Here is a 14,251-nt window from a genome sequence, read left to right as displayed (position 1 = left end):
CAAGAACCACGAAAAGTTCTTGTATTTTAAGATAAAATCTTCTGCTATCAAAGAAAAAACTTTGAGCTCGCTGAAATATGTTCATTTGCTGAAAATCAACAAAACCACGAAAAGTTCTTGTATTTGAAGATAAAATCTTTTTGCATTAAAGAAGAAAGATCTAGCTGACTGAAACAAGTTCATTAGATGAAAACCAACAAAAATTGACAAGAACCACGAAAAGTTCTTGTATTTGAAGATAAAATCTTTTTGCTTTGAGGTAGAAAGATCGAGCTGACTGAAAGAAGTTCATCCGATCAAAACCAACAAAAATTGACAAGAACCACGAAAAGTTCTTGTATTTTAAGATAAAATCTTCCGCTATTAAAGAAAAAACTTTGAGCTCGCTGAAATATGTTCATTTGCTGAAAATCAACAAAACCACGAAAAGTTCTTGTATTTGAAGATAAAATCTTTTTGCATTAAAGAAGAAAGATCTAGCTGACTGAAACAAGTTCATTAGATGAAAACCAACAAAAATTGACAAGAACCACGAAAAGTTCTTGTATTTTAAGATAAAATCTGACGCGATTGAAGAAAAAACTTCTAGCTCGCTGAAATATGTTCATTTGCTGAAAACCAACAAAACCACGAAAAGTTCTTGTATTTGAAGATAAAATCTTTTTGCTTTGAAGAAGAAAGATCTAGCTGACTGAAATAAGTTCATTAGATGAAAACCAACAAAAATTGACAAGAACCACGAAAAGTTCTTGTATTTTAAGATAAAATCTTCTGCTATGAAAGAAAAAACTTTGAGCTCGCTGAAATATGTTAATTTGCTGAAAATCAACAAAACCACGAAAAGTTCTTGTATTTGAAGATAAAATCTTTTTGCATTAAAGAAGAAAGATCGAGCTGACTGAAACAAGTTCATTAGATGAAAACCAACAAAAATTGACAAGAACCACGAAAAGTTCTTGTATTTTAAGATAAAATCTGACGCTATTAAAGAAAAAACTTTGAGCTCGCTGAAATATGTTCATTTGCTGAAAATCAACAAAACCACGAAAAGTTCTTGTATTTGAAGATAAAATCTTTTTGCATTAAAGAAGAAAGATCTAGCTGACTGAAACAAGTTCATTAGATGAAAACCAACAAAAATTGACAAGAACCACGAAAAGTTCTTGTATTTTAAGATAAAATCTGACGCGATTAAAGAAAAAACTTCTCGCTCGCTGAAATATGTTCATTTGCTGAAAATTAACAAAACCACGAAAAGTTCTTGTATTTGAAGATAAAATCTTTTTGCTTTGAGGTAGAAAGATCGAGCTGACTGAAAGAAGTTCTTCAGATCAAAACCAACAAAAATTGACAAGAACCACGAAAAGTTCTTGTATTTTAAGATAAAATCTGACGCTATTGAAGAAAAAACTTCAAGCTCGCTGAAATATGTTCATTTGCTGAAAACCAACAAAACCACGAAAAGTTCTTGAATTTGAAGATAAAATCTTTTTGCTTTGAAGAAGAAAGATCGAGCTGACTGAAATAAGTTCATTCGATGAAAACCAACAAAAATTGACAAGAACCACGAAAAGTTCTTGTATTTTAAGATAAAATCTTCTGCTATTAAAGAAAAAACTTTGAGCTCGCTGAAATATGTTAATTTGCTGAAAATCAACAAAACCACGAAAAGTTCTTGTATTTGAAGATAAAATCTTTTTGCATTAAAGAAGAAAGATCTAGCTGACTGAAACAAGTTCATTAGATGAAAACCAACAAAAATTGACAAGAACCACGAAAAGTTCTTGTATTTTAAGATAAAATCTGACGCTATTAAAGAAAAAACTTTGAGCTCGCTGAAATATGTTCATTTGCTGAAAATCAACAAAACCACGAAAAGTTCTTGTATTTGAAGATAAAATCTTTTTGCATTAAAGAAGAAAGATCTAGCTGACTGAAACAAGTTCATTAGATGAAAACCAACAAAAATTGACAAGAACCACGAAAAGTTCTTGTATTTTAAGATAAAATCTGACGCTATTAAAGAAAAAACTTCTCGCTCGCTGAAATATGTTCATTTGCTGAAAATTAACAAAACCACGAAAAGTTCTTGTATTTGAAGATAAAATCTTTTTGATTTGAGGTAGAAAGATCGAGCTGACTGAAAGAAGTTCTTCAGATCAAAACCAACAAAAATTGACAAGAACCACGAAAAGTTCTTGTATTTTAAGATAAAATCTGACGCTATTGAAGAAAAAACTTCAAGCTCGCTGAAATATGTTCATTTGCTGAAAACCAACAAAACCACGAAAAGTTCTTGTCTTTGAAGATAAAATCTTTTTGCTTTGAAGAAGAAAGATCCAGCTGACTGAAATAAGTTCATGAGATGAAAACCAACAAAAATTGACAAGAACCACGAAAGGTTCTTGTATTTTAAGATAAAACCTTCCGCTATTAAAGAAAAAACTTTGAGCTCGCTGAAATATGTTCATTTGCTGAAAATCAACAAAACCACGAAAAGTTCTTGTATTTGAAGATAAAATCTTTTTGCATTGAGGAAGAAAGATCGAGCTGACTGAAATAAGTTCATTAGATGAAAACCAACAAAAATTGACAAGAACCACGCAAAGTTCTTGTATTTTAAGATAAAATCTGACGCTATTGAAGAAAAAACTTCTAGCTCGCTGAAATATGTTCATTTGCTGAAAACCAACAAAACCACGAAAAGTTCTTGTATTTGAAGATAAAATCTTTTTGCTTTGAAGAAGAAAGATCTAGCTGACTGAAACAAGTTCATTAGATGAAAACCAACAAAAATTGACAAGAACCACGAAAAGTTCTTGTATTTTAAGATAAAATCTGACGCGATTGAAGAAAAAACTTCTAGTTCGCTGAAATATGTTCATTTGCTGAAAACCAACAAAACCACGAAAAGTTCTTGTATTTGAAGATAAAATCTTTTTGCTTTGAAGAAGAAAGATCTAGCTGACTGAAGCAAGTTCATTAGATGAAAACCAACAAAAATTGACAAGAACCACGAAAAGTTCTTGTATTTTAAGATAAAATCTGACGCTATTAAAGAAAAAACTTCTCGCTTGCTGAAATATGTTCATTTGCTGAAAATTCACAAAACCACGAAAAGTTCTTGTATTTGAAGATAAAATCTTTTTGCTTTGAGGTAGAAAGATCGAGCTGATTGAAAGAAGTTCATCCGATCAAAACCAACAAAAATTGACAAGAACCACGAAAAGTTCTTGTATTTTAAGATAAAATCTTCCGCTATTAAAGAAAAAACTTTGAGATCGCTGTAATATGTTCATTTGCTGAAAATCAACAAAACCACGAAAAGTTCTTGTATTTGAAGATAAAATCTTTTTGCATTAAAGAAGAAAGATCTAGCTGACTGAAACAAGTTCATTAGATGAAAACCAACAAAAATTGACAAGAACCACGAAAAGTTCTTGTATTTTAAGATAAAATCTGACGCGATTGAAGAAAAAACTTCTAGCTCGCTGAAATATGTTCATTTGCTGAAAACCAACAAAACCACGAAAAGTTCTTGTATTTGAAGATAAAATCTTTTTGCTTTGAAGAAGAAAGATCTAGCTGACTGAAATAAGTTCATGAGATGAAAACCAACAAAAATTGACAAGAACCACGAAAAGTTCTTGTATTTTAAGATAAAATCTTCTGCTATTAAAGAAAAAACTTTGAGCTCGCTGAAATATGTTAATTTGCTGAAAATCAACAAAACCACGAAAAGTTCTTGTATTTGAAGATAAAATCTTTTTGCATTAAAGAAGAAAGATCTAGCTGACTGAAACAATTTCATTAGATGAAAACCAACAAAAATTGACAAGAACCACGAAAAGTTCTTGTATTTTAAGATAAAATCTGACGCTATTAAAGAAAAAACTTTGAGCTCGCTGAATTATGTTCATTTGCTGAAAATCAACAAAACCACGAAAAGTTCTTGTATTTGAAGATAAAATCTTTTTGCTTTGAGGTAGAAAGATCGAGCTGACTGAAAGAAGTTCTTCAGATCAAAACCAACAAAAATTGACAAGAACCACGAAAAGTTCTTGTATTTTAAGATAAAATCTGACGCTATTGAAGAAAAAACTTCAAGCTCGCTGAAATATGTTCATTTGCTGAAAACCAACAAAACCACGAAAAGTTCTTGAATTTGAAGATAAAATCTTTTTGCTTTGAAGAAGAAAGATCCAGCTGACTGAAATAAGTTCATTCGATGAAAACCAACAAAAATTGACAAGAACCACGAAAGGTTCTTGTATTTTAAGATAAAATCTGACGCTATTGAAGAAAAAACTTTTCGCTCGCTGAAATATGTTCATTTGCTGAAAACCAACAAAACCACGAAAAGTTCTTGTATTTGAAGATAAAATCTTTTTGCTTTGAAGAAGAAAGATCTTGCTGACTGAAATAAGTTCATTAGATGAAAACCAACAAAAATTGACAAGAACCACGAAAAGTTCTTGTATTTTAAGATAAAATCTGACGCTATTGAAGAAAAAACTTCAAGCTCGCTGAAATATGTTCATTTGCTGAAAACCAACAAAACCACGAAAAGTTCTTGAATTTGAAGATAAAATCTTTTTGCTTTGAAGAAGAAAGATCCAGCTGACTGAAATAAGTTCATTCGATGAAAACCAACAAAAATTGACAAGAACCACGAAAAGTTCTTGTGTTTTAAGATAAAATCTGACGCTATTGAAGAAAAAACTTCTAGCTCGCTGAAATATGTTCATTTGCTGAAAACCAACAAAACCACGAAAAGTTCTTGTATTTGAAGATAAAATCTTTTTGCTTTGAAGAAGAAAGATCTAGCTGACTGAAATAAGTTCATGAGATGAAAACCAACAAAAATTGACAAGAACCACGAAAGGTTCTTGTATTTTAAGATAAAACCTTCCGCTATTAAAGAAAAAACTTTGAGCTCGCTGAAATATGTTCATTTGCTGAAAATCAACAAAACCACGAAAAGTTCTTGTATTTGAAGATAAAATCTTTTTGCATGAAAGAAGAAAGATCGAGCTGACTGAAACAAGTTCATTCGATGAAAACCAACAAAAATTGACAAGAACCACGAAAAGTTCTTGTATTTTAAGATAAAATCTGACGCGATTGAAAAAAAAACTTCTCGCTCGCTGAAATATGTTCATTTGCTTAAAACCAACAAAACCACGAAAAGTTCTTGTATTTGAAGATAAAATCTTTTTGCTTTGAAGAAGAAAGATCCAGCTGACTGAAATAAGTTCATGAGATGAAAACCAACAAAAATTGACAAGAACCACGAAAAGTTCTTGTATTTTAAGATAAAATCTTCTGCTATTAAAGAAAAAACTTTGAGCTCGCTGAAATATGTTAATTTGCTGAAAATCAACAAAACCACGAAAAGTTCTTGTATTTGAAGATAAAATCTTTTTGCATTAAAGAAGAAAGATCTAGCTGACTGAAACAAGTTCATTAGATGAAAACCAACAAAAATTGACAAGAACCACGAAAAGTTCTTGTATTTTAAGATAAAATCTGACGCTATTAAAGAAAAAACTTCTTGCTCGCTGAAATATGTTCATTTGCTGAAAATCAACAAAACCACGAAGAGTTCTTGTATTTGAAGATAAAATCTTTTTGCATTAAAGAAGAAAGATCTAGCTGACAAGTTCATTAGATGAAAACCAACAAAAATTGACAAGAACCACGAAAAGTTCTTGTATTTTAAGATAAAATCTGACGCTATTAAAGAAAAAACTTCTCGCTCGCTGAAATATGTTCATTTGCTGAAAATTCACAAAACCACGAAAAGTTCTTGTATTTGAAGATAAAATCTTTTTGCTTTGAGGTATAAAGATCGAGCTGACTGAAAGAAGTTCTTCAGATCAAAACCAACAAAAATTGACAAGAACCACGAAAAGTTCTTGTATTTTAAGATAAAATCTGACGCTATTGAAGAAAAAACTTCAAGCTCGCTGAAATATGTTCATTTGCTGAAAACCAACAAAACCACGAAAAGTTCTTGAATTTGAAGATAAAATCTTTTTGCTTTGAAGAAGAAAGATCCAGCTGACTGAAATAATTTCATTCGATGAAAACCAACAAAAATTGACAAGAACCACGAAAAGTTCTTTGTATTTTAAGATAAAATCTGACGCGATTGAAGAAAAAACTTCTAGTTCGGTGAAATATGTTCATTTGCTGAAAACCAACAAAACCACGAAAAGTTATTGTATTTGAAGATAAAATCTTTTTGCTTTGAAGAAGAAAGATCCAGCTGACTGAAATAAGTTCATTAGATGAAAACCAACAAAAATTGACAAGAACCACGAAAAGTTCTTGTATTTTGAGATAAAATCTTCTGCTATTAAAGAAAAAACTTTGAGCTCGCTGAAATATGTTAATTTGCTGAAAATCAACAAAACCACGAAAAGTTCTTGTATTTGAAGATAAAATCTTTTTGCTTTGAAGAAGAAAGATCTAGCTGACTGAAACAAGTTCATTAGATGAAAACCAACAAAAATTGACAAGAACCACGAAAAGTTCTTGTATTTTAAGATAAAATCTGACGCTATAAAAGAAAAAACTTCTTGCTCGCTGAAATATGTTCATTTGCTGAAAATCAACAAAACCACGAAAAGTTCTTGTATTTGAAGATAAAATCTATTTGCATTGAGGAAGAAAGATCGAGCTGACTGAAATAAGTTCATTAGATGAAAACCAACAAAAATTGACAAGAACCACGCAAAGTTCTTGTATTTTAAGATAAAATCTGACGCTATTGAAGAAAAAACTTCTAGCTCGCTGAAATATGTTCATTTGCTGAAAACCAACAAAACCACGAAAAGTTCTTGTATTTGAAGATAAAATCTTTATGCTTTGAAGAAGAAAGATCTAGCTGACTGAAACAAGTTCATTAGATGAAAACCAACAAAAATTGACAAGAACCACGAAAAGTTCTTGTATTTTAAGATAAAATCCGACGCTATTAAAGAAAAAACTTTGAGCTCGCTGAAATATGTTGATTTGCTGAAAATCAACAAAACCACGAAAAGTTCTTGTATTTGAAGATAAAATCTTTTTGCATGAAAGAAGAAAGATCGAGCTGACTGAAACAAGTTCATTAGATGAAAACCAACAAAAATTGACAAGAACCACGAAAAGTTCTTGTATTTTAAGATAAAATCTGACGCGATTGAAAAAAAAACTTCTCGCTCGCTGAAATATGTTCATTTGCTGAAAACCAACAAAACCACGAAAAGTTCTTGTATTTGAAGATAAAATCTTTTTGCTTTGAAGAAGAAAGATCTAGCTGACTGAAATAAGTTCATCAGATGAAAACCAACAAAAATTGACAAGAACCACGAAAAGTTCTTGTATTTTAAGATAAAATCTTCTGCTATTAAAGAAAAAACTTTGAGCTCGCTGAAATATGTTAATTTGCTGAAAATCAACAAAACCACGAAAAGTTCTTGTATTTGAAGATAAAATCTTTTTGCATTAAAGAAGAAAGATCTAGCTGACTGAAACAAGTTCATTCGATGAAAACCAACAAAAATTGACAAGAACCACGAAAAGTTCTTGTATTTTAAGATAAAATCTGACGCTATTAAAGAAAAAACTTTGAGCTCGCTGAAATATGTTCATTTGCTGAAAATCAACAAAACCACGAAGAGTTCTTGTATTTGAAGATAAAATCTTTTTGCATTAAAGAAGAAAGATCTAGCTGACTGAAACAAGTTCATTAGATGAAAACCAACAAAAATTGACAAGAACCACGAAAAGTTCTTGTATTTTAAGATAAAATCTGACGCTATTAAAGAAAAAACTTCTCGCTCGCTGAAATATGTTCATTTGCTGAAAATTCACAAAACCACGAAAAGTTCTTGTATTTGAAGATAAAATCTTTTTGCTTTGAGGTAGAAAGATCGAGCTGACTGAAAGAAGTTCTTCAGATCAAATTCATTTGCTGAAAACCAACAAAACCACGAAAAGTTCTTGTATTTGAAGATAAAATCTTTTTGCTTTGAAGAAGAAAGATCTAGCTGACTGAAATAAGTTCATCAGATGAAAACCAACAAAAATTGACAAGAACCACGAAAAGTTCTTGTATTTTAAGATAAAATCTTCTGCTATTAAAGAAAAAACTTTGAGCTCGCTGAAATATGTTAATTTGCTGAAAATCAACAAAACCACGAAAAGTTCTTGTATTTGAAGATAAAATCTTTTTGCATTAAAGAAGAAAGATCTAGCTGACTGAAACAAGTTCATTCGATGAAAACCAACAAAAATTGACAAGAACCACGAAAAGTTCTTGTATTTTAAGATAAAATCTGACGCTATTTAAGAAAAAACTTTGAGCTCGCTGAAATATGTTCATTTGCTGAAAATCAACAAAACCACGAAGAGTTCTTGTATTTGAAGATAAAATCTTTTTGCATTAAAGAAGAAAGATCTAGCTGACTGAAACAAGTTCATTAGATGAAAACCAACAAAAATTGACAAGAACCACGAAAAGTTCTTGTATTTTAAGATAAAATCTGACGCTATTAAAGAAAAAACTTCTCGCTCGCTGAAATATGTTCATTTGCTGAAAATTCACAAAACCACGAAAAGTTCTTGTATTTGAAGATAAAATCTTTTTGCTTTGAGGTAGAAAGATCGAGCTGACTGAAAGAAGTTCTTCAGATCAAAACCAACAAAAATTGACAAGAACCACGAAAAGTTCTTGTATTTTAAGATAAAATCTGACGCTATTGAAGAAAAAACTTCAAGCTCGCTGAAATATGTTCATTTGCTGAAAACCAACAAAACCACGAAAAGTTCTTGAATTTGAAGATAAAATCTTTTTGCTTTGAAGAAGAAAGATCCAGCTGACTGAAATAAGTTCATTCGATGAAAACCAACAAAAATTGACAAGAACCACGAAAAGTTCTTGTATTTTAAGATAAAATCTGACGCGATTGAAGAAAAAACTTCTAGTTCGCTGAAATATGTTCATTTCCTGAAAACCAACAAAACCACGAAAAGTTCTTGTATTTGAAGATAAAATCTTTTTGCTTTGAAGAAGAAAGATCCAGCTGACTGAAATAAGTTCATTAGATGAAAACCAACAAAAATTGACAAGAACCACGAAAAGTTCTTGTATTTTGAGATAAAATCTTCTGCTATTAAAGAAAAAACTTTGAGCTCGCTGAAATATGTTAATTTGCTGAAAATCAACAAAACCACGAAAAGTTCTTGTATTTGAAGATAAAATCTTTTTGCTTTGAAGAAGAAAGATCTAGCTGACCGAAGCAAGTTCATTAGATGAAAACCAACAAAAATTGACAAGAACCACGAAAAGTTCTTGTATTTTAAGATAAAATCTGACGCTATTAAAGAAAAAACTTCTTGCTCGCTGAAATATGTTCATTTGCTGAAAATCAACAAAACCACGAAGAGTTCTTGTATTTGAAGATAAAATCTTTTTGCATTAAAGAAGAAAGATCTAGCTGACTGAAACAAGTTCATTAGATGAAAACCAACAAAAATTGACAAGAACCACGAAAAGTTCTTGTATTTTAAGATAAAATCTGACGCTATTAAAGAAAAAACTTCTCGCTCGCTGAAATATGTTCATTTGCTGAAAATTCACAAAACCACGAAAAGTTCTTGTATTTGAAGATAAAATCTTTTTGCTTTGAGGTAGAAAGATCGAGCTGACTGAAAGAAGTTCTTCAGATCAAAACCAACAAAAATTGACAAGAACCACGAAAAGTTCTTGTATTTTAAGATAAAATCTGACGCTATTGAAGAAAAAACTTCAAGCTCGCTGAAATATGTTCATTTGCTGAAAACCAACAAAACCACGAAAAGTTCTTGAATTTGAAGATAAAATCTTTTTGCTTTGAAGAAGAAAGATCCAGCTGACTGAAATAAGTTCATTCGATGAAAACCAACAAAAATTGACAAGAACCACGAAAAGTTCTTGTATTTTAAGATAAAATCTGACGCGATTGAAGAAAAAACTTCTAGTTCGCTGAAATATGTTCATTTCCTGAAAACCAACAAAACCACGAAAAGTTCTTGTATTTGAAGATAAAATCTTTTTGCTTTGAAGAAGAAAGATCCAGCTGACTGAAATAAGTTCATTAGATGAAAACCAACAAAAATTGACAAGAACCACGAAAAGTTCTTGTATTTTGAGATAAAATCTTCTGCTATTAAAGAAAAAACTTTGAGCTCGCTGAAATATGTTAATTTGCTGAAAATCAACAAAACCACGAAAAGTTCTTGTATTTGAAGATAAAATCTTTTTGCTTTGAAGAAGAAAGATCTAGCTGACCGAAGCAAGTTCATTAGATGAAAACCAACAAAAATTGACAAGAACCACGAAAGGTTCTTGTATTTTAAGATAAAACCTTCCGCTATAAAAGAAAAAACTTTCAGCTCGCTGAAATATGTTCATTTGCTGAAAATCAACAAAACCACGAAAAGTTCTTGAATTTGAAGATAAAATCTTTTTGCTTTGAAGAAGAAAGATCCAGCTGACTGAAATAAGTTCATTCGATGAAAACCAACAAAAATTGACAAGAACCACGAAAAGTTCTTGTATTTTGAGATAAAATCTTCTGCTATTAAAGAAAAAACTTTGAGCTCGCTGAAATATGTTAATTTGCTGAAAATCAACAAAACCACGAAAAGTTCTTGTATTTGAAGATAAAATCTTTTTGCTTTGAAGAAGAAAGATCTAGCTGACTGAAACAAGTTCATTAGATGAAAACCAACAAAAATTGACAAGAACCACGAAAAGTTCTTGTATTTTAAGATAAAATCTGACGCGATTAAAGAAAAAACTTCTTGCTCGCTGAAATATGTTCATTTGCTGAAAATCAACAAAACCACGAAAAGTTCTTGTATTTGAAGATAAAATCTTTTTGCATTAAAGAAGAAAGATCTAGCTGACTGAAACAAGTTCATTAGATGAAAACCAACAAAAATTGACAAGAACCACGAAAAGTTCTTGTATTTTAAGATAAAATCTGACGCTATTAAAGAAAAAACTTCTCGCTCGCTGAAATATGTTCATTTGCTGAAAATTCACAAAACCACGAAAAGTTCTTGTATTTGAAGATAAAATCTTTTTGCTTTGAGGTAGAAAGATCGAGCTGACTGAAAGAAGTTCTTCAGATCAAAACCAACAAAAATTGACAAGAACCACGAAAAGTTCTTGTATTTTAAGATAAAATCTGACGCTATTGAAGAAAAAACTTCAAGCTCGCTGAAATATGTTCATTTGCTGAAAACCAACAAGACCACGAAAAGTTCTTGAATTTGAAGATAAAATCTTTTTGCTTTGAAGAAGAAAGATCCAGCTGACTGAAATAAGTTCATTCGATGAAAACCAACAAAAATTGACAAGAACCACGAAAAGTTCTTGTATTTTAAGATAAAATCTGACGCTATTGAAGAAAAAACTTCTAGCTCGCTGAAATATGTTCATTTGCTGAAAACCAACAAAACCACAAAAAGTTCTTGTATTTGAAGATAAAATCTTTTTGCTTTGAAGAAGAAAGATCGAGCTGACTGAAATAAGTTCATGAGATGAAAACCAACAAAAATTGACAAGAACCACGAAAGGTTCTTGTATTTTAAGATAAAACCTTCCGCTATTAAAGAAAAAACTTTGAGCTCGCTGAAATATGTTCATTTGCTGAAAATCAACAAAACCACGAAAAGTTCTTGTATTTGAAGATAAAATCTTTTTGCATTGAGGAAGAAAGATCGAGCTGACTGAAATAAGTTCATTAGATGAAAACCAACAAAAATTGACAAGAACCACGCAAAGTTCTTGTATTTTAAGATAAAATCTGACGCTATTGAAGAAAAAACTTCTAGCTCGCTGAAATATGTTCATTTGCTGAAAACCAACAAAACCACGAAAAGTTCTTGTATTTGAAGATAAAATCTTTTTGCTTTGAAGAAGAAAGATCTAGCTGACTGAAACAAGTTCATTAGATGAAAACCAACAAAAATTGACAAGAACCACGAAAAGTTCTTGTATTTTAAGATAAAATCTGACGCTATTAAAGAAAAAACTTTGAGCTCGCTGAAATATGTTAATTTGCTGAAAATCAACAAAACCACGAAAAGTTCTTGTACTTGAAGATAAAATCTTTTTGCTTTGAAGAAGAAAGATCTAGCTGACTGATACAAGTTCATTAGATGAAAACCAACAAAAATTGACAAGAACCACGAAAAGTTCTTGTATTTTAAGATAAAATCTGACGCTATTAAAGAAAAAACTTCTTGCTTGCTGAAATATGTTCATTTGCTGAAAATCAACAAAACCACGAAAAGTTCTTGTATTTGAAGATAAAATCTTTTTGCATTAAAGAAGAAAGATCTAGCTGACTGAAACAAGTTCATTAGATGAAAACCAACAAAAATTGACAAGAACCACGAAAAGTTCTTGTATTTTAAGATAAAATCTGACGCGATTGAAGAAAAAACTTCTAGTTCGCTGAAATATGTTCATTTCCTGAAAACCAACAAAACCACGAAAAGTTCTTGTATTTGAAGATAAAATCTTTTTGCTTTGAAGAAGAAAGATCCAGCTGACTGAAATAAGTTCATTAGATGAAAACCAACAAAAATTGACAAGAACCACGAAAAGTTCTTGTATTTTGAGATAAAATCTTCTGCTATTAAAGAAAAAACTTTGAGCTCGCTGAAATATGTTAATTTGCTGAAAATCAACAAAACCACGAAAAGTTCTTGTATTTGAAGATAAAATCTTTTTGCTTTGAAGAAGAAAGATCTAGCTGACCGAAGCAAGTTCATTAGATGAAAACCAACAAAAATTGACAAGAACCACGAAAAGTTCTTGTATTTTAAGATAAAATCTGACGCTATTAAAGAAAAAACTTCTTGCTCGCTGAAATATGTTCATTTGCTGAAAATCAACAAAACCACGAAAAGTTCTTGTATTTGAAGATAAAATCATTTTGCATTAAAGAAGAAAGATCTAGCTGACTGAAACAAGTTCATTAGATGAAAACCAACAAAAATAGACAAGAACCACGAAAAGTTCTTGTATTTTAAGATAAAATCTGACGCTATTAAAGAAAAAACTTCTCGCTCGCTGAAATATGTTCATTTGCTGAAAATTCACAAAACCACGAAAAGTTCTTGTATTTGAAGATAAAATCTTTTTGCTTTGAGGTAGAAAGATCGAGCTGACTGAAAGAAGTTCTTCAGATCAAAACCAACAAAAATTGACAAGAACCACGAAAAGTTCTTGTATTTTAAGATAAAATCTGACGCTATTGAAGAAAAAACTTCAAGCTCGCTGAAATATGTTCATTTGCTGAAAACCAACAAAACCACGAAAAGTTCTTGAATTTGAAGATAAAATCTTTTTGCTTTGAAGAAGAAAGATCCAGCTGACTGAAATAAGTTCATTCGATGAAAACCAACAAAAATTGACAAGAACCACGAAAGGTTCTTGTATTTTAAGATAAAACCTTCCGCTATTAAAGAAAAAACTTTGAGCTCGCTGAAATATGTTAATTTGCTGAAAATCAACAAAACCACGAAAAGTTCTTGTATTTGAAGATAAAATCTTTATGCTTTGAAGAAGAAAGATCTAGCTGACTGAAACAAGTTCATTAGATGAAAACCAACAAAAATTGACAAGAACCACGAAAAGTTCTTGTATTTTAAGATAAAATCTGACGCTATTAAAGAAAAAACTTCTTGCTCGCTGAAATATGTTGATTTGCTGAAAATCAACAAAACCACGAAAAGTTCTTGTATTTGAAGATAAAATCTTTTTGCATGAAAGAAGAAAGATCGAGCTGACTGAAACAAGTTCATTAGATGAAAACCAACAAAAATTGACAAGAACCACGAAAAGTTCTTGTATTTTAAGATAAAATCTGACGCGATTGAAAAAAAAACTTCTCGCTCGCTGAAATATGTTCATTTGCTGAAAACCAACAAAACCACGAAAAGTTCTTGTATTTGAAGATAAAATCTTTTTGCTTTGAAGAAGAAAGATCTAGCTGACTGAAATAAGTTCATGAGATGAAAACCAACAAAAATTGACAAGAACCACGAAAAGTTCTTGTATTTTAAGATAAAATCTTCTGCTATTAAAGAAAAAACTTTGAGCTCACTGAAATATGTTAATTTGCTGAAAATCAACAAAACCACGAAAAGTTCTTGTATTTGAAGATAAAATCTTTTTGCATTAAAGAAGAAAGATCTAGCT

Source organism: Heptranchias perlo, chromosome 6, assembly GCF_035084215.1.
Source record: "Heptranchias perlo isolate sHepPer1 chromosome 6, sHepPer1.hap1, whole genome shotgun sequence".
Lineage (NCBI taxonomy): Eukaryota > Metazoa > Chordata > Chondrichthyes > Hexanchiformes > Hexanchidae > Heptranchias > Heptranchias perlo.
The sequence above is the reverse complement of the archived record's forward strand: the minus strand, read 5'-3'. Positions refer to the sequence as shown.